General features: G+C 45.2%; 15 non-coding genes across 15 annotated transcripts; all 15 read right to left on the reverse strand.

The window, feature by feature from the left end:
- Window positions 1–671: 671 nt before the first annotated feature.
- On the reverse strand, window positions 672–756 carry LOC120946384. The gene has a single exon (XR_005750713.1). It is a non-coding gene; the product is annotated as a small nucleolar RNA SNORD103/SNORD85 (small nucleolar RNA).
- A 1,077-nt stretch (window positions 757–1,833) lies between these two features.
- On the reverse strand, window positions 1,834–1,918 carry LOC120946379. The gene has a single exon (XR_005750708.1). It is a non-coding gene; the product is annotated as a small nucleolar RNA SNORD103/SNORD85 (small nucleolar RNA).
- Window positions 1,919–2,809: 891 nt separating this feature from the next.
- LOC120946386 lies at window positions 2,810–2,894 on the reverse strand. The gene has a single exon (XR_005750715.1). It is a non-coding gene; the product is annotated as a small nucleolar RNA SNORD103/SNORD85 (small nucleolar RNA).
- Window positions 2,895–3,503: 609 nt separating this feature from the next.
- On the reverse strand, window positions 3,504–3,575 carry LOC120946387. Its single transcript, XR_005750716.1, has one exon. It is a non-coding gene; the product is annotated as a small nucleolar RNA SNORD103/SNORD85 (small nucleolar RNA).
- A 904-nt stretch (window positions 3,576–4,479) lies between these two features.
- Window positions 4,480–4,564, reverse strand: LOC120946385. The gene has a single exon (XR_005750714.1). It is a non-coding gene; the product is annotated as a small nucleolar RNA SNORD103/SNORD85 (small nucleolar RNA).
- Window positions 4,565–5,938: 1,374 nt separating this feature from the next.
- Window positions 5,939–6,022, reverse strand: LOC120946378. The gene has a single exon (XR_005750707.1). It is a non-coding gene; the product is annotated as a small nucleolar RNA SNORD103/SNORD85 (small nucleolar RNA).
- A 781-nt stretch (window positions 6,023–6,803) lies between these two features.
- LOC120946380 lies at window positions 6,804–6,888 on the reverse strand. The gene has a single exon (XR_005750709.1). It is a non-coding gene; the product is annotated as a small nucleolar RNA SNORD103/SNORD85 (small nucleolar RNA).
- A 519-nt stretch (window positions 6,889–7,407) lies between these two features.
- LOC120946381 lies at window positions 7,408–7,492 on the reverse strand. The gene has a single exon (XR_005750710.1). It is a non-coding gene; the product is annotated as a small nucleolar RNA SNORD103/SNORD85 (small nucleolar RNA).
- Window positions 7,493–8,836: 1,344 nt separating this feature from the next.
- On the reverse strand, window positions 8,837–8,921 carry LOC120946383. Its single transcript, XR_005750712.1, has one exon. It is a non-coding gene; the product is annotated as a small nucleolar RNA SNORD103/SNORD85 (small nucleolar RNA).
- A 598-nt stretch (window positions 8,922–9,519) lies between these two features.
- Window positions 9,520–9,604, reverse strand: LOC120946382. Its single transcript, XR_005750711.1, has one exon. It is a non-coding gene; the product is annotated as a small nucleolar RNA SNORD103/SNORD85 (small nucleolar RNA).
- Window positions 9,605–10,103: 499 nt separating this feature from the next.
- On the reverse strand, window positions 10,104–10,180 carry LOC120946408. Its single transcript, XR_005750731.1, has one exon. It is a non-coding gene; the product is annotated as a small nucleolar RNA snR60/Z15/Z230/Z193/J17 (small nucleolar RNA).
- Window positions 10,181–11,251: 1,071 nt separating this feature from the next.
- Window positions 11,252–11,332, reverse strand: LOC120946372. The gene has a single exon (XR_005750705.1). It is a non-coding gene; the product is annotated as a small nucleolar RNA SNORD79 (small nucleolar RNA).
- Window positions 11,333–13,700: 2,368 nt separating this feature from the next.
- Window positions 13,701–13,779, reverse strand: LOC120946405. The gene has a single exon (XR_005750728.1). It is a non-coding gene; the product is annotated as a small nucleolar RNA SNORD74 (small nucleolar RNA).
- A 3,422-nt stretch (window positions 13,780–17,201) lies between these two features.
- On the reverse strand, window positions 17,202–17,283 carry LOC120946373. Its single transcript, XR_005750706.1, has one exon. It is a non-coding gene; the product is annotated as a small nucleolar RNA SNORD79 (small nucleolar RNA).
- A 2,052-nt stretch (window positions 17,284–19,335) lies between these two features.
- LOC120946404 lies at window positions 19,336–19,414 on the reverse strand. Its single transcript, XR_005750727.1, has one exon. It is a non-coding gene; the product is annotated as a small nucleolar RNA SNORD74 (small nucleolar RNA).
- Window positions 19,415–19,663: the final 249 nt, after the last annotated feature.

Below are 19,663 nucleotides of genomic sequence, written 5' to 3' on the forward strand. Positions count from 1 at the left end.
ACTGCACTGTGGAGGGAAAGCATGACTGACTTTTTCAAAAACACAAACGTTTAGAGCCGGTTCACACTGGGGCGACACGTCAGGCGACTCAGCCGCCTGACAAGTCGCGTCCCATTGTATTGAATAGAACAGTTCTAATAAGAGCGACGCAAGTCGCTCCGACTTAGAAAAAGGTTCTTGTACGACTTTGGGGGTGACTTGCATTGACTTCTATACAGAAGTCATATTTCAAGTCGCCTCTGAAGTCATCTTCAGGACGCCTTGCAGAGTCGGCCCCAAAGTCGTGCCGCCCCAGTGTGAACCGGCTCTCAGTGTCACCTTAAGTCAGGCTTCATAAGTTATATCAATCTTAGTCCGAGCTGCATTTATTTTTTAATTTACAGAAGCCTCATATCTGCATAGGCAGATTTGTGGTAAAGGTGAACGATTCTTTTTAACAATTGCAACTTTACATTGGAAGATTGGCAGGCAGTGAGGTCCCTGCTCAGATGCAGGGGGGGGGGGGGGGGGGAATACGCCATTTAAATTATTTTGGTATGAATTTAGTAGCAACAAGCACTGTACAGCAATTCAATCTCAGAGGCAAGTAAGGACTTGTTTTACAGCTCACGTACATCTCAGAATAAGGAAAATGTTTGATTGTCCATTGGATCACCTAATAGGGACATGGGTCAGGCTCAGATATTTTGAGTACGTTGGGGGTTCTCATTATTGAACAATGTTCTCAGTGAGGGCAAGTGCGTCATCACCGCCTGACCCGATAATATAGAGATCACAGTACAGGGAGATACGGCTTTGGCTAGAAGGGGCATTTTGCTCACCGTGTGGCCTGTAGTTCTCTTCTCAGAATTGGTCTAAGAAAAAAAAGAAAAGAGGATGCCGTCAATTAAAAAAAAAAAAAAAAAAAGTAATTTTCTAGCAAGAAATGTAAACGTGTAGAACATTAAAGTTCCAGAAAAGGCCTGTCAAACTCCTCGTTGGTCAAGGGCCAAAATATTTATTGCTTATTAGGGTTGAGCGAACGGACTTTGGGTTTTTTTTTTTCAATTGACTGCAGGGTTCCCCTTAATATCCATACCAGACCTAAAGGGTCTGGTTATTGACTTTGCGGGGACCTCCGCATTTATTTTATTTTTTTTCCCGAACTCCGGACCCGAATAATTGAAAAAAGTTTGGGTCCGGGAAAAAAATAAATAAATGCGGAGGTCCCCGCAAATTCAATAACCAGACCCTTTAGGTCTGGTATGGATATTAAGGGGAACCCTGCAGTCAATTAAAGGAAAAAAAACATGCCCTCAACATGGGGAGGATGTTCATCGTATTCCCCACCCCCATTTAATTCCACACAAAAAAGGTTTTGTTCACATACATCCACCCCCTTGTCAATACAGCAGTGGGTAGGTGGTTAAAGTGGAGGTTCACCCAAAAAATATATTTTTAAACATTAGATTGAGGTCAATTACGGGAATCAGAAGTTTTGTTTAAAATCAATGCAGTACTTACCGATTTTAGAGACAGATCTTCTCAGTGGCTTCCGGGTATGGTCTGCAGGACTGGGCGTTCCTATTTGACAGCCTTCCGACCGTCGCATACAGCGCGTCACCGTTCCCGAAAGTAGCCGAACATCGGTGCCGTATAGAGCCGCACCGACGTTCGGCAACTCGTGACGCACTGTATGCCCAGTCCCGCAGCACATACCCGGAAGCGGCGGGAGAACATCTCTAAAAACGGTAAGTACTGCATTGTTAAAAAAAATTTAAGGATCACTTTTGCCATCACAAAAATGTTTATAAAGAGTTTACATTAAGTTTTATTATCATCATCAACATCAGGTCAGGCTCAGATATTTTGAGTACGTTGGGGGTTCTCATTATCGAACAATGTTCTCAGTGAGGGCAAGTGTGTCATCACCGCCTGACCTGATAATTAGAGCCCACAGTACAGGGAGAGGTCATTCATATCTGACTAGAAAGGGCATTTTGCTTACCGGATGGCCTGGAATGGTTCAAACTTCTCAGAATTACAGAGATCTATTAAAAACAAAAAAAAAAAAAAAAGGGACAATGTAAATTTCCTGCAAAACAAACCAAAACCACCACACACACAACAGATCTCTTTATAAGCTCGTTTTACTACATTTGCCCCCCCTCCCTTAAAAGTTTCAAAAAAATAAATAGTATTTGAAAGACTGCTGCACAGTGACAAAATATTGCAATGATCGTTATTTTATTCTATAGAGCAGTGATGGAGAACCTTGGCACCCCAGATGTTTTGGAACTACATCTCCCATGATGCTCAACTAGAGTACATGAGCATCATGGGTAATGTAGTTCAAAAAACATCTGGGGTGCCAAGGTTCTCCATCACTGCTCTATGGTCCAATTAAAATAAATAAAAAAGTTTTATATTACACACAGGTAGGTTATAGACCGATAGCCTGCGTCAGTGGGCAATTGTACAAAATCAGCAGGGTGTCAAATACTTCTCCTCCCTCCAATCTGTTTTGGGATAAACTCCTTCCATCAATCCACCATATAATATAATAACACGTTTAAAGTCAAGTTTGTATGAAAATCATGGCTCCTTCCTTAGAGACAGTAAAACAAAGACATGACAGCTCAGATCACAGCCAATTAGAGCACTGGTCGCTTGTGTGCGTTTTCTGTAGCGACCATTATAACAAGGAATTCCTGATTACACATCCACCCCTTGTCAATACAGCAGTGGGTAGGTGGTTGAGGATCACTTCCTATTCACTAGCAAACAACTCTTCATAAAAAGGAGATACATTTTTACAATTCTGATCAGGTCAAGCTCAGATATTTTGAGTACGTTGGGGGTTCTCATTATCGAACAATGTTCTCAGTGAGGGCAAGTGTGTCATCACCGCCTGACCCGATAATAGAGCTCACAGTACAGGGAGAGGTCATTCATATCCGACTAGAAAGGGCATTTTACTTACCGGATGGCCTGGAATGGTTCAAACTTCTCAGAATTACAGAGATCTATTAAAAACAAAAAAAAAAAAAAAAAAAAAGGGACAATGTAAATTTCCTGCAAAAAAAAAACAAAACCACCACACACACAACAGAGCTCTTATAAGCTAGTTTTACAACTTTTTTTTCCCTTATAAAGTTAAAAAAAAAAAAAAAAATTGTATTTGAAAGACTGCTGCACAATCACAGTGACAAAATATTGCAACGATTGTTATTTTATTCTCTAGGAGAGCGATGGCATACCTCGGCACCCCAGATGTTTTGGAACTACATTTCCCCATGATGCTCAACTACACTGCAGAGTGCATGAGCATCATGGGTAATGTAGTTCAAACACATCTGGGGTGCCGAGGTTTGGCATCAATGCTCTAGGGTCTACTATATATATATATATATATATATATATATATATATATATATATATATATAAATAAATAATTACACACGTAGGTTATAGACTAATAGCCTGTGTCAGTGAGCAGTTTTATCATCAACATCAGGTCAGGCTCAGATATTTTGAGTACGTTGGGGGTTCTCATTATTGAACAATGTTCTCAGTGAGGGCAAGTGTGTCATCATATATATTCATCCATGTTGATTTATTTAAATTTGGCTGTGGCCAGCCCTGAACTGTCCTGTGGGTCATTCTAGCTCCAGAGATGCAGTTTCATCTCTGGATGACAGGTGGCGCTAAAGGGGTCCAGGCGGAGCCGCTTCTTCCCAGCAGCCAATTAGGAGTTTTCCCTTGCGGAGCATGCTGGGGAGGGGGTATTTCTGTGGAGGAGGCCATTGCTCAGGGGTTCTTCACGGGTTCCAGGCGCGGCACCCACCTTTAGGGTGTGCGCACATCACGGGCCCCAGCGATATGGCCTACCAGGACGGGGCGCACGTGCTACACAGAGTTCCTGACTTTGGGCCCTCATGGCCCGGAGCAACTGATGCTGCAAAGGGGCCCCAGTGATTGACTGGGTTCCCCATCCCTCACCAAGAAGATCCCAATCGAGTTGTGCTGTTCGGTGGGGAGTCGGTCTGAGGTGAACCCGTAGGCAGGCGATTCAACAGGGCGAACCATTGGGGATCTGGGTGGCCGGACACTGACAGGTTGTATGCTGCAAACTGTCAGTCGGTGACTCAAGGACAAGATGTCCACCTGAGGGAGATTCAGGCTGATCATTAACGGGGAGGATGCGGTCAATTTAAAAAAAAAAAAAAAGTAATTTTTTAGCAAAAAATGTAAACGTGTAGAACAAAAAATTTTCAGAAAAGGCCTTTCAAACTCCTCTTGTTAGTCAATGGCCAAAACATTTATTGCTTATAAACAAGTTCATTGTACCCCCCCCCCCCATTTAATTCCACACGAAAAAAAATTGTTCACATTATACATCCACCCCCAATACAGCAGTGGGTAGGTGGTCAAGGATCACTTTTGCCATCACAGAAATCTACAAAGATTTTTACATTAAGTTTTATCATCAACATCAGGTCAGGCTCAGATATTTTGAGTACGTTGGGGGTTCTCATTATCAAACAATGTTCTCAGTGAGGGCAAGTGTGTCATCACCGCCTGACCCGATAATAGAGCCCACAGTACAGGGAGAGATCATTCATATCTGACTATAAGGGGGCATTTTGCTTACCGGATTGGCCTGGTTCAAACTTCTCAGAATTAGAGAGATCTATTAAAAACAAAAAAGGGACAATGTAAATTTCCTGCAAAAAAACAAAACCCACCACACACGCACGACAGATCTCTTATAAGCTCGTTTTACTACATTTTTTTCCCCATTAAAATATAAAAAATTAAAAATTGTATTTGAAAGACTGCTGCACAAATAGTGACAAAATACTGCAATGATTGTTATTTTATTCTCTAGGGCAGTGATGGCAAACCTTGGCACCCCAGATGTTTTGGAACTACATTTCCCCCCCATGTTTAACTACATTGCAGAGTGCATGAGCATCATGGGTAATGTAGTTCAAACACATCTGGGGTGCCAAGGTTCTACCTTACAGCTCTAGTGTCTAATTAAAAAAAAAAAAAAAGGAGAAGGTTTTACATTACACACAGGTAGGTTATAGACCGATAGCATGCGTCAGTGGTACAAAATCAGCAGGGTGTCAAATACTTCTCCTCCCTCCAATCTGTTTTGGGATAAACTCCTTCCATCAATCCACCATATAATATAATAACACGTTTAAAGTCAAGTTTGTATGAAAATCATGGCTCCCTCCAGAGAAAGTAAAACAGACATGACAGCTCAGATCACAGCCAAGGGCACTGGTCGCATGTGTGCGTTTTCTGTAGCGACCTGATTACACATCCACCCCTTGTCAATACAGCAGTGGGTAGGTGGTTGAGGATCACATCCTATTAAAGCGGGAGTTCAACCATTTCTTTTTTTTTTTTTCCCCCCTTAGCTTCCTGCTCGTTCGGTCTAGGGGAATCGGCTATTTGTATTAAAATATGATCCGTACTTACCCGTTTTCGAGATGCATCTTCTTCCGTCGCTTCCGGGTATGGGTCTTCGGGAGCGGGCGTTCCTTCTTGATTGACAGTCTTCCGAGAGGCTTCCGACGGTCGCATCCATCGCGTCACTCGTAGCCGAAAGAAGCCGAACGTCGGTGCGGCTCTATACTGTGCACCGACGTTCAGCTTCTTTCGGAAAATCGTGACGCGATGGATGCGACCGTCGGAAGCCTCTCGGAAGACTGTCAATCAAGAAGGAACGCCCATTCCCGCAGCCCATACCCGGAAGCGACGGAGAGGATGCATCTCGTAAACAGGTAAGTACAGCTCATATTTTAAAACAAATAGCCGATTCCCCTAGTAAAAACGAGCAGGAATCTAAGGCTAAAAAATGCCCTCTAAGGGTGAACCACCGCTTTAACTAGCAAAGAACTCTTCATAAAGGAGATACATTTTTACAATTCTTAACATCAGGTCAGGCTCAGATTTTTGAGTACGTTGGGGGTTCTCATTATTGAACAATGTTCTCAGTGAGGGCAAGTGTGTCATCACCGCCTGACCTGATAATAGAGCTCACAGTATTGGGAGAGGTCATTCATATCTGACTTGAAAAAGCATTTTGCTTACCGGATGGCCTGGAATGGTTTAAAAACTTCTCAGAATTACAGAGATCTATTAAAAACAAAAAAAAAAAAAAAAAAACGACAATGTAAATTTCCTGCAAAAAAAACAAACAAAACAAAACCACCACACACAAACAGATCTCTTATAAGCTAGTTTTACAACCTTATAAAGTTTCAAAAAAAAAAAAAAAAAAAAAAAAATTGTATAAAAGACTGCTGCACAAATACAGTGACAAAATATTGCAATGATCGTTATTTTATTCTCTAGGAGAGCGACTGCAAACCTTGGCACCCCAGATGTTTTGGAACTACATTTCCCCATGATGCTCAACTACACTGCAGAGTGCATGAGCATCATCACTTGACTTCTCGCCCCAATCTGTTTTGGGATAAACTCCTTCCATCAATCCACCATATAATGGTAAAAAAAACAAAAAAACAAAAAAACAAACACGTTTAAAGTCAAGTTTGTATGAAAATCATGGCTCCCTCCTTAGAGACAGTAAAACAAAGACATGACAGCTCAGATCCCAGCCAATTAGGGCACTGGTCGCATGTGTGTGTTTTCTGTAGTGACCATTCTAACAAGGAATTCCTGATTACACATCCACCCTTTGTCAATACAGCAGTGGGTAGGTGGTTGAGGATCACATCCTATTCACTAGCAAAGAACTCTTCATAAAAAGGAGATACATTTTTACAACTATGAACATCAGGTCAGGCTCAGATATTTTGAGTACGTTGGGGGTTCTCATTATCGAACAATGTTCTCAGTGAGGGCAAGTGTGTCATCACCGCCTGACCCGATAATAGAGCTCACAGTACAGGGAGAGGTCATTCACAGCTATAAGGGGGCATTTTTGCTTACCAGGTGGTCTGGAATGATTCAAACTTCTCAGAATTAGGAGGTCTAAAAAGAAACGGAATATAACAATTTTCTGCAAAAAAAAAAAAAAAAAAAAAAAATATATGTAAAGGATCAAGTTAAACAAAACAAAAAGTGCATTATTTTCTTTTTAGGAGCCTGTAAAGCAGGGATATGCAATTAGCGGACCTCCAGCTGTTGCAAAACTACAAGTCCCATCATGCCTCTGCCTCTGGGTATCATGCTTGTGGCTGTCAGAGTCTCGCTATGCCTCATGGGAATTGTAGTTCTGCAACAGCTGGAGGTCCGCTAATTGCATATCCCTGCTGTAAAGCATGGCGCCAGCATTTAGCAGATAGCTGGTGCCATGAAGGTCTCCTACGGCTGCAGCATTGGGAACATGTACCACCTTAAAAAAAAAATTTAAGAGGCAAACTTCTTTAATAAGGACATAGGTCAGGCTCAGATATTTTGAGTACGTTGGGGGTTCTCATTATCGAACAATGTTCTCAGTGAGGGCAAGTGTGTCATCACCGCCTGACCCGATAATAGAGCTCACAGTACAGGGAGAGATCACTCAGCTTTGACTTAGGGGGCATTTTGCTTACCAGTTGGCCTAGAAGGGTCCAAACTTCTCAGAATTACAGGTGGTCTAAAAAGAAAGGGAACAATATAAAATTTCCTGCAAAAGTGTTATGACAGTTCAATTATCACTTAAAGCGGGGGTTCACCCTATTCCTATGGAGAGGGAGCATGATTGACGGCCGGCTATAGCACGCCACGCTTCTCCGGAAATACCCGAAATAGGACTTGGCGCTTCACGGCGCCTGCGCATAGTCTGTGCGCAGGCGCCGTATAGCGCCGAGACCTGTTCCGGCTGTCTTCGGGGAGCGTGACGTGCCAGAGCCGGCCGTCAATCACCTTCCCTCTCCATAGGAACGCCCATTCCCCGCGGGGAGTCGGAATCTTGTCTCTACGATTACACTGAGTACGGGACTAAAAAAATAAAGACAGGCATACTGTAGCTCGCGCTACTATGCCTCATTTTATGCTAAAAAGATGTTAATAAGGGTGAACCACCGCTTTAAGCACCAGAAGATTTACCTCCCTTCCTGACCAGGCAATTTTTGGTGATATGGCACTGCGTTACTTTGACATTTGCGTGGTCATGCAATGCTGTACCCAAATAAAATGTTTTTACTTCATCTCCCCCCCCCCCTCCAGAAAATAGCGCTTTTTGGTAGTTTTTGATCACCCCTGCTTTTTTGCGCATTTTTGTTTTATATTTACATATCGCCATTTAAAAAAAAAAAAAAAAAACACACCCATCAATTTAGGCCAATATGTATTCTGCTACATATTTTTGCTAAAACAAATCCCAATAAGGGTATAATGAGTGGTTTATGCAAAAGTTATAGCGTCTACAAAACTATGGGATATACAGAGAACAAATTTTTATATATATATATATATATATATATATATATATATATATATATATATATATATATATATATATATACACACACACATATACACACACACACACACACACACACACACAATGATCAGCAACTTCTAGTGGGAATGCAATAATGCAGACAAATTTACACTTTTTAGGGCCCAATGACACCAATACAATGACCAAAATATGTACTGTCACTGTTCTAATGACACTGGGTGGGAAGGGGATTACATCAGGGGCAAGTAAAGCATTAAATCTGTGCCTAGCCAGTGTTTTACTGGAGGGGGGGGGGGGGTGCTTAGTGGAAGGCATAGATCCATGTCCCTGCTTTGGAACAGGATCCAGGTCTTTCCTTACTGACAGAACCCCGTTTTGAACGATCAGCGGGTGCCAGCAGACATCTAAATTAGGTACATCAGGTCAAGCTCAGATATTTTGAGTACGTTGGGGGTTCTCATTATTGAACAATGTTCTCAGTGAGGGCAAGTGTGTCATCACTGCTTGACCTGGAAATAAGGCTCACAGTAGATCACCAAGGCCCCTTTCACATGGGATGATGTCATTCTGATCAGCAGGGGGTCCACTCACAGATTTCCCCCTGCCCCCCATCAGAGATATGGGGGGGGGGGGAAGAGATTCGACAGGTCTACTCAGTTAACGAACAGCAGATATGGACAGACCCCAATCTATGGGCGGACAGGAGATTTACTCTCCACTGTCCATTTACACCTGGCTGTCCTCAGATTCACCCAACCACAAGGGGATGGCTCCCCTTCCATTTTTTTATTAGGGGACTAGATTGGAGGTAGAAGGGTGTAAAACACAAAAGTGAACTTAAACCCAATAGTCCATAGGGGTGAATGGACCATCTGATCAGATCCGCCTGAAAAAGAGGGTGGACTTGATCAGACCCTTCATGTGAAAGGGGCCTTAAAGTTTTGGCTAGAAGGGACATTTTGCTTACCAGATGGCCTGGAGTTGTTCAACCTTCTCAGAATTACAGAGATCTAAAAAGAAAGGGAAGAACAATGTAAATTTTGTCATGATCGTTTATAAAGAAATTAGCTAGTTTTACTACATTTTCCCCTCAATAGGGACACGGGTCAGGCTCAGATATTTTGAGTACGTTGGGGGTTCTCATTATTGAACAATGTTCTCAGTGAGGGCAAGTGTGTCATCACCGCCTGACCTGGTAATGGTAAACTCTGGACATACGGAGCCGTCACTTAGAAATCTGGAGCTGAAAGGAGCATTTTACTCACCAGGTGGACTGAAGTGTCATCTTAGAATTACAGAGATCTAAAAAGATAAAGGAAACAAAGTGCATGTTAGTAAGTGTTTGTATTGGTTTGTGAACTCGAAATATTTTTTTTAGGCACATCCCAAAGCTTCCTCTCCCCCTCTAGATCATGACCAAGTACTGCTTCCTCTACCATGATCTTGTCAAACAAAACAAGGCGACGACATCACCACATATTTGAGGGTCAGCTGCAGAGAGCTCAGTTCCTATTGATATAGTCATGGCACCAGAACTATGTCTCCCAAGAGTCATTTCCCTATATATACTATGTGGGTAGGATCTTGGGAGTCCAGGCAATGTTTTACTGGAAGAGAAATCAATGTACGAATGTGGAGATGAACAGATAGGGGTGGGATTGTGTCTAAAGTAACAAGCTGTAAAATTCTCTGGATGCATCAGATAGGAGCGAAAGACTGTTCTTCACAGTATAATCAGCTGAACTATGTTTTCATCATATACATTCAGAGTAATAAATTACTAAAATTCTCACCATATTAAAAAGCCCCCCTGAGATGGTATTGGAAACTGGTTGCGGTTGGAATACAAACAATTTGGTTCAATTTAAAGGGTTCCATCCAAAAATGAACTTCCGCTTTAAGTGACGTTACACCCCAACATGCCACGTTTGGCATGTCATTTTTTGGGGGGCAGTGGGGTGATATTCACCTCTCCCCCCTCCCTCCAATATTCTGGTACAAGTCACAGGTCCCCAGAAAATTGCCCGGCTAATTCACAGCGCGTGCCCAACTGTGAAGCCGCAGCCGGGTGCCCACAGTAAGAATTTCAGAGACATAGAATTTGACATTTTTATCATTGTTTTCACACAAATGGAACTTTAAGGCCCCCTTCGCACTGCTGCGACTTCAAAGTTGCACGTTTTTACCACGTTTTATAGTGGGCTGTGTCTACTCTGCATATGCAGAGCAGACAGGGACATGCAATCCATCCGCTGTGCTCATTGTGGCCCACGATCGGTTACCAAGACGCTTAAGTGGCCCTTACTCTTCAAAAGGTTGGGCACTCCTGCTTTAGCACATCTGTGCACGTTACAGACCATCAAAGGTGGCACCAGTAAAGGGGGGTGGGGGGGGCCCGTAATTTCTCTTTAAGGGAAAAGACTAGTTAATCTGGCGATCTTCTAATCAAATCAGTTGCCAATGCCATAATTGCATAATCACATCTATAGGCAGGTTGTACAGAAGTCAATCCATGGACGGTACTCCAGTACAACCAACCTGTTGGGATTTTTTTGCATGCGATTACTGCCAGCAGCTATAGCATTTGCAATGATCAATGTGTTCTACTGGCCAGGAAAGCTTTGTGAGAGACACCAACTGTTTATTTTCAAGCAATTTTCTTCCCTTCCACCTGTGGGAATTTTTATCATGTATGGCTTGCTGTAAAGTAAGTGGATTACAAACCTTCATGTTCCCGGGATGGTAGAGGTCGTGTAGGCCAGGACAGGTTTGATCTAGAAGGAAAAAAGGAAACATGAAGACAAGATATACAAACTTAGAGAAGTGTTCAATTTTCTACACTGTATCAGAGTAGAAGATTTCCCTCAGTCTTTTTTCAGAGAGATTCCCATTGATTATTTCAAGTCATCATGTACAGCCCATGTTCCCATATGATGCAGAAAGAGTCGCAGGCTTACCCAAGAGCCCTGAAGCATGACGGACTGGACTGCCGGGTCTAAAACACCAACACTGGTTAGACGTGCCAACTTAAGGGGGTTCTTTATTGCTCCGGTTTGCGATGCATCGGCACACTGTGGTACGCTCATCTGGAAGTCAAGAGAAGCAAATGAAGAGTCAGAGCAGAATACACATCCATGTATAGTTCAGACTGAATGAGACTACAAGAAGAGCTATATGCAAAACCTTTCGTTTTGGATCAGAGGGATTGGAACCCGTCAGGATATCCTGTATCCCCCCCCCCCTGTAAGGAGATTCACACTGTGTCCCATTTACCATTATCATTGAGGCCTCATGCACACTGGGACATTTTATGTTTTTACAGCAGCTGTTTTTGGCTGTAGATGTTTTTCTAGTCATTAAACTCCCCATCAAACCAAACACAGGGATAGAGAAGTAGGGGCCCACCGATTTTTTTTTCAGTCCCGATACAGATTTTCAGCTGCATTTCAGGCTGATAGCAGGTGGGCGATATATTCTGTACATCACTGTCGTCCAGATGCAGTGCATCACCCGTCACCCATATGCAACTTGCCATCTTCCAAGCGGCGCCAGAACGGGTAAACTTCCACGCGTGGGCGGCGAGAGATGACCATCTCTCTGCTCGCCCACGGCTGCAGCTCAGTCAGGAGCAGCCTTCGTGGCCCTGCTGTAGGGGTGGAACTGTGGCAATACAAGGCGGGCAGTGAGAGGATGTCGTCCCTCCGCACCGCTGACAAATTGGCAGAGACTGCAGCAAGCGCCTTGTGGTGACAGTGGGAGGAAGTCTGGACGATAATTGGAAAAATTAGCATATCGCCCCCCCCGGATAAAGTCAGTCAACCCCTAGAGCAGGGATATGCACCAGGGACCTCCAGATGTTGCAAAACTACAATTCCCATCATGCCTCTGCCTTTGGGTGTCATGCTTGTGGCTGTCAGTCTTGCTATGCCTCATGGGACTTGTAGTTCTGCAACAGCTGGAGGTCCGCTAATTGCACATCCCTGCCCTAGACAATACCATACGGCATAATGATGCCCCCAGTGTTTTCTTAGCTCCCCTGAACATTTCTGAATGAAGAAATGCTGCAAAGAGAAGAAAAAAAAAAACAAAAAAAAAAAAAACAAAGCCATACGTTGTACATGCATTTGGGTGTTGAAGGGTTCCGTTGGCCAGAATAAATGATTATTCCAGCCATTGCAACGAATGCACGCTCAAGTGCCAAACATGCCTAGGGTTCAACTCCTTCCCACTGCCTCCAGGACCTTTTTAATGGCTTGGAGGTGGAGGCATTCCAAGCATGTGACTGCTGCGATTCCCCGTCACGTGATCTATATCTCCCGATCCCAAGTATGAATCGGGAGCTTTCACCTGTGCTCACAATACAGTAATCGGTTTACATACACAGATATGCTGCCACTCGGCGTTAAAGCTCATTCGTTGAAAGGTGGCATTATATGCGTGCGGCCCGTGAGAAGTGGTTGAGCACGTTTATGAGAGTCAAGCTTTTTTGTTGTTTTAAAACGCCTCTTGAATACACGGATGCTTTATTTTCAGCCTGTAAACACTCATATAATCCACATGTAAAGGTCTATGTGCGCATAGGCAGTGGTGTGCGATTAAAAAAAAAAGTCAACACGCCAGTGCCATTTTTTTCTTTTTTCCCCCCCATTAGCCCCGGGGGTGCATGACCCTTAAGCCCCGTAAACATGATCCGAAAATCGTCAGGAAAATGCCGCTTTCGAAACGATCGTACGATAATCGGATCGTTGGTACAGAGCTACCGAGAGCCGATCAGGACAGTTCATCCGATTTTATTCCATCGGACATGCACGGAAATTTTTCGTATGATGCCCGATTTTCGTTCAATCAGTACAGCAGTCGTTCAAAAATGCAATACCTATGTATTACAACACATGACATCCGATTTTTTATTCTGCCGTACGAGAATTTGTGACTTTAGTAAACTCCGATTCGACGTGAGATTAGCATACAAAAAAAAAAAAAAAAAAAAAAAAAGCGGATGATCATTCATCCGATAATCGGATCGTGTGTACCGGGCATTACCAAGTATAAATCAATGCAGACAGGCGAGCCGACAATTGTTCTGCGAAGAGACAACATGAGTGCTCCTCTGAAGTGCAAATTCCTACTGCAAAGCAGTAAAATCATATTGAACCTACCTCCATGCTGAACCTCAGGGAAATCCAAGTGATGATCTGTAATAAAAAAAAAAGTCACATGCAAATGTCAGCAATCTTAGAGAATGATTGGCTTCAGTTTACAAGAGAAAAAAAAAAAAAAAAAAAAAAGTACCCGCTCAGAGACGTTGGTAATCATCATTCTCATCAGATGTCCCTACCAACATAGCTTTCATCATCTCAGGCACAAGTGTGATCAGCAGCACAGGGAAGACAGATTCAGCCCCGGGTTCAACAGCAGTGCTGTTTAAAGAGCAATTTCAAAGCCGCAGAACAGCGCGATTTGCTGCTCAACCACCTCCTCTCGTCCTGGGAGGTCAGAAGACAGGGCTATGCAATTAGCGTACCTCCAGCTGTTGCCCAACTACCAGTCCCATCATGCCTCTGGGTGTCATGCTTGATGCTGTCAGTCTCGCTATGCCTCATGGGACTTGTAGTTTGGCAACAGTTGAGATCCCTCCAATTGCATTGTCCCAGCGTCACTGCTCGTGCACGCCCTCCTGGGACATGGCTTTCAGTGCAGCTCTTTACCCATGTGATCAGCTGTATCCAATCACATGCAAGCACAGGAGTGCCGTTTAGAGCCGGTTCACACACAGGCGGCACGACTTTGGGGGCGACTCGGCAAGGCGATCCTCAAGACAACTTACAAAAAGACTTCTGTATTGAAGTCAATGCAAGTCGCCCCCAAAGTCGTACAAGAACCTTTTTCTAAGCCAGAGTGACTTGCGTTGCTTCTATTAGAACGGTTCCATTGAATAGAGCGGAACGCGACTTGTCAGGCGGCTGAGTGTGAACCGCATCTTATCTCCTCGCAATAAGGAATGGAGATGGGAATGGAGACCCCCACAGACACGGGAAGGGGGGGGGGGAATGGAGACCCCCACAGACACGGGAAGGGGGGGGGGGGAATGGAGACCCCCACAGACACGGGAAGGGGATGGAGACCCCCACAGACACGGGAAGGGGGGGGGGGAATGGAGACCCCCACAGACACGGGAAGGGGATGGAGACCCCCACAGACACGGGAAGGGGGGGGGAATGGAGACCCCCACAGACACGGGAAGGGGGGGGGAATGGAGACCCCCACAGACACGGGAAGGGGGGGGGGAATGGAGACCCCCACAGACACGGGAAGGGGGGGGGGAATGGAGACCCCCACAGACACGGGAAGGGGGGGGGGGAATGGAGACCCCCACAGACACGGGAAGGGGGGGGGGGAATGGAGACCCCCACAGACACGGGAAGGGGGGGGGGAATGGAGACCCCCACAGACACGGGAAGGGGGGGGGGAATGGAGACCCCCACAGACACGGGAAGGGGGGGGGGAATGGAGACCCCCACAGACACGGGAAGGGGGGGGGGGAATGGAGACCCCCACAGACACGGGAAGGGGGGGGGGAATGGAGACCCCCACAGACACGGGAAGGGGGGGGGGAATGGAGACCCCCACAGACACGGGAAGGGGGGGGGGGAAATGGAGACCACCACAGACACTTCCCTGCCTACTTGGTTTCTATTGAACGTTCACTGCATGTGCAGCTCAGCATGCATTCCCAGCACAAATTTACAATTTAGTTGAGATTATTATTCTTCTCAGTTTCCAACACCAACAATTTGATTCAATTTAAAGCGGAAGTAAACCCATCGATCTAACAGTTTCAAAAAGCAGTTACATTTGCGGCATGCCGGGATTGCCAACTGTCACATTGGTTGTGCTCTCAACCAAACTGTCAAACCATCCAATGGCTGGTGCCATAACTGATCACATGTGCAGCATCATGGCAGTTGAAGATTAAACATAGGCCAAGATGGCAGCTTCCTTGCCTGAAAATGATAGGTGGGTTTACTTACACTTTAAAGCAGGGTTCCACTCAAAAATTAACTTCCGCCTTAAGCGACAGCGACACCCCACATAATTTTTGGCAGGGGTGGGGTGATGTTCACCTCTCCCCCCCCCCTTTAATCTTCTGGGACACGTCACAGGTACCAGAGAACTTCCTGGCCATTCAGAGTGCGTGCCCGGCTGTGAAGCCACAGCCGGGCACCCACAGTAATGCCAGCACTGTAGGAATTTTTATCATTGTTTTCACAGTTTTCTTTAGGGCCCCTTTCACACTGCTGCGACTTCAAAGTCGCACGCTTTTACCACCACAATTTCAGGAAATGCCTGTGTAACTGCCATCAAAATCAGACCAAAGTAATGCAGGGACTATTTGAAGTCGAAACGACTTTAAGTCGTACTAATATAAATGGTTGTCATTGGAAACAACTTGTCATGCTACTTTGTAATCCCAAATCGTGGGACAAGTTGTACAAAAAAGGTGTGAAAGGGGCCCAAGTGGTATTTAATCACTGCTGGATTTTTTATTTTATTTTTCCTAAACGAATAGACAAAAAATAAATAAAAAAAAGTATAGTGGGCTGTGTTCCGCTCTGCATATGCAGAGCAGACGGACATGCAATCCATCCGCTCTGCTCATTGTGGCCCACGATCGGTTTCCAAGTCGCTTAAGTGGCCCTTACTCTTCAAAAGGTTGGGCACTCCTGCTTTAGCACATCTGTGCATGTTACGGACCATCAAAGGTGGCACCAGTAAAGGGGGGTGGGGGGGCCCAAAATCTCTTTAAGCAGAGGTTTACCTTAAAAAACATCTATATACCATTACATCCAGCATACTTCCGCCATCTACAGTATGTCGTTTTTTTTCTTGCCGTACAGTTTTATCGTTGTTTTCCCCCCGGCTTCCGGCTCCCGCGGGAGTGGGCGTTCCTATTGAGAGGTTAGATTGACGTCTGGTGAAAAACTTCCCTTGGCGCATAAGGCGCGTCACCAGTTTTCCGTAAATAGCTGACCTGCGAGTCGGCTCTGTATGGTGCGTGCGCAGTCAGCTCTACACGGCGGGCGCAGGCGCCATAGAGCCGACTCGCAGGTCGGCTATTTACGGAAAACTGGTGACGCGCCCTAAGCGCCAAGTGAAGTTTTTCACCAGACGTCAATCATCTAACCTCTCAATAGGAACGCCCACTACCACGGGAGCCAGGACCCAGAAGCCGGGGGGGGAAAAAAAAAAAAAAAAACGATAAAACGTTGAGTACGAAAAAAACAAACAAACCCCAGCATACTGTAGATGGCGGAAGTATGCTGGATGTAATGGTCTATAATTGTTTTAGGGTGAACCTCCGCTTTAAGGGAAAACGCTAGTTAATCTGGCGATCTTCTAATCAAATCAGTTGCCAATGCCATAATTGCATAACCACATACAACACGTCTATAGGCAGGTTGTACAGAAGTCAATCCATGGACGGTACTCCAGTACAACCAACCTGTTGGGATTACTGCCAGCAGCTATAGCATTTGCAATGATCAATGTGTTCTACCGGCCAGGAAAGCTTTGTGAGAGGCACCAACTGTTTATTTTCAACCAATTTTCTTCCCTTCCACCTGTGGGAATTTTTATCATGTATGGCTTGCTGTAAAGTAAGTGGATTACAAACCTTCATGTTCCCGGGATGGTAGAGGTCGTGTAGGTCAGGACAGGTTTGATCTAGAAGGAAAAAAGGAAACATGAAGACAAGATATACAAACTTAGAGAAGTGTTCAATTTTCTACACTGTATCAGGAGTAGAAGATTTCCCTCAGTCTTTTTTCAGAGAGATTCCCATTGATTATTTCAAGTCATCATGTACAGCCCATGTTCCCATATGATGCAGAAAGAGTCGCAGGCTTACCCAAGAGCCCTGAAGCATGACGGACTGGACTCCCGGGTCTAAAACACCAACACTGGTTAGACGTTCCAACTTTAGGGGGGTCTTCATTGCTCTGGTTTGCGATGCATCGGCACACATTGGTGGTACGCTCATCTGGAAGTCAAGAGAAGCAAATGAAGAGTCAGAGCAGAATACACATCCATGTATAGTTCAGACTGAACAAGACTACAAGAAGAGCTATATGCAAAACCTTTTTCGTTTTGGATCAGAGGGATTGGAACCCGTCAGGTTATCCTGTATCCCCCCCTTTAAGGAGATTCACACTACGTGTCCCATTTACCATCATCATTGAGGCCTCTGGCACACTGGGACATTTTATGTTTTTACAGCAGCCGTTTTTCAGGCCGATAGCAGGTGGGCGATATATTCTGTACATCACTGTCCAGATGCAGTGCGTCACCCGCCACCCATATGCAACTTGCCATCTTCCAAGCGGCGCCAGAACGGGAAAACTTCCACGTGTGGGCGGCGAGAGATGACCATCTCTCTGCTCGCCCACGACTGCAGCTCAGTCAGGAGCAGCCTTCGCGGCCCTGCTGTAGGGGTGGAACTGTGGCGATACAAGGCAGGCAATGAGAGGATGTCATCCCTCCGCACCGCTGACAAATTGGCAGAGACTGCAGCAAGCGCCTTGTGGCGACAGTCGGAAGAAGTCTGACCGATAATTAGAAAAATTTGTATATCTCGCCCCCCCCCCCCCCCCCCCCGATAAAGTAAGTCAACCCCTAGACAAATCCATACGGCATAATGATGCCCCCAGTGTTTTCTTAGCTCCCCTGAACATTTCTGAATGAAGAAATGCTGCAAAGAGAAGAAAATAAATAAAAAAAAACACATACGTTGTACATGCATTTGGGTGTTGAAGGGTTCCGTTGGCCAGAATAAATGATTATTCCAGCCATTGCAATGAATGCACGCTCAAGTGCTAAACATGCCTAGTGTTTAACCCCTTCCCACTGCCTCCAGGACCTTTAATGGCTTGGAGTGGGGCATTCCAATCATGTGACAGGTATCTGCACCCACTTCTGGCCCAGCATTCACGGGCAAAAGACGGGTATTGCATCACATCCCGTCACCCCCCCGTTGTGTGCTGGGAACACTCGGCTCCCAGCACACAGCGGGAGCCAATCGGCGGGCGCAGCGCAACTCGCGCCGTAGGGAACCAGGCAGTGAAGCCGGAGCGCTTCACTTCCTGGTTCCCTCAGTGTATGGGGGGGGGGGGGGGGGGCAGCAGAGTGACGAGCGATCGCTCGTCCTCTGCTGTGGACGGCGCTGGACTCCAGGACAGGTAAGTGTCCTAATATTAAAAGTCAGCAGCTGCAGTATTTGTAGCTGCTGGCTTTTAATATTTCTTTTTGGCCGCACATCCGCTTTAAGCCCCGTACACATGATCCGAAAATCGTAGGAAAAACGCCGCTTTTGAAACGATCGTACAATAATCGGATCGTTGGTACAGAGCTACCGAGAGCCGACCAGGACAGTTCATCCGATTTTATCCTATCGGACATGCACGGAATTTTTGCCCGATCGTACGATTTTCGTTTAATCAGTACAGCCGTCGTTCAAAAATGCAATACCTATGCATTACAACACATAACATCACTTCCGATTTTTTATTCTGCCGTACGAGAATTTGTGACTTTAGTAAACTCAGATTCGACGTGAGATTAGCATACAAAAAAAAAATAAAAAATACGGACGATCATTCGTCCGATAATCGGATCGTGTGTACCGGGCATTACCAAGCATAAATCAGCGCAGACAGGCGAGCCGACAATTATTCAGCGAAGAGACAACATGAGTGCGCCTCTGAAGTGCAAATTCCTACCGCAAAGCAGTAAAATCATATGGAACCTACCTCCATGCTGAACCTCAGGGAAATCCAAGTGATGATCTGTAATAAAAAGTCACATGCAAATGTCAGCAATCTTGGAGAATGATCGGTTTCAGTTTACAAGAGAAAAAAAATAAAAAATGTACCCGCTCAGAGACGTTGGTAATCATCATTCTCATCAGATGTCCCTACCAACATAGCTTTCATCATCTCAGGCACAAGTGTGATCAGCAGCACAGGGAAGACAGATTCAGCCCCGGTTCAACAGCAGTACCGCTTTGAAGAGCGATTTCAAAGCCGCAGAACAGCGCGATTTGCACTGCCGATTTCATTGCGGTTTGCAGCTCAACCACGTCCTGGGAGGTCATAAGACAGGGATATGCAATTAGCGGACCTCCAGCTGTTGCCCAACTACAAGTCCCATCATGCCTCTGGGTGTCATGCTTGATGCCGTCAGTCTTGCTATGCC

Source organism: Rana temporaria, chromosome 7 (genome assembly GCF_905171775.1).
Source record: "Rana temporaria chromosome 7, aRanTem1.1, whole genome shotgun sequence".
In the NCBI taxonomy this organism is placed as follows: domain Eukaryota; kingdom Metazoa; phylum Chordata; class Amphibia; order Anura; family Ranidae; genus Rana; species Rana temporaria.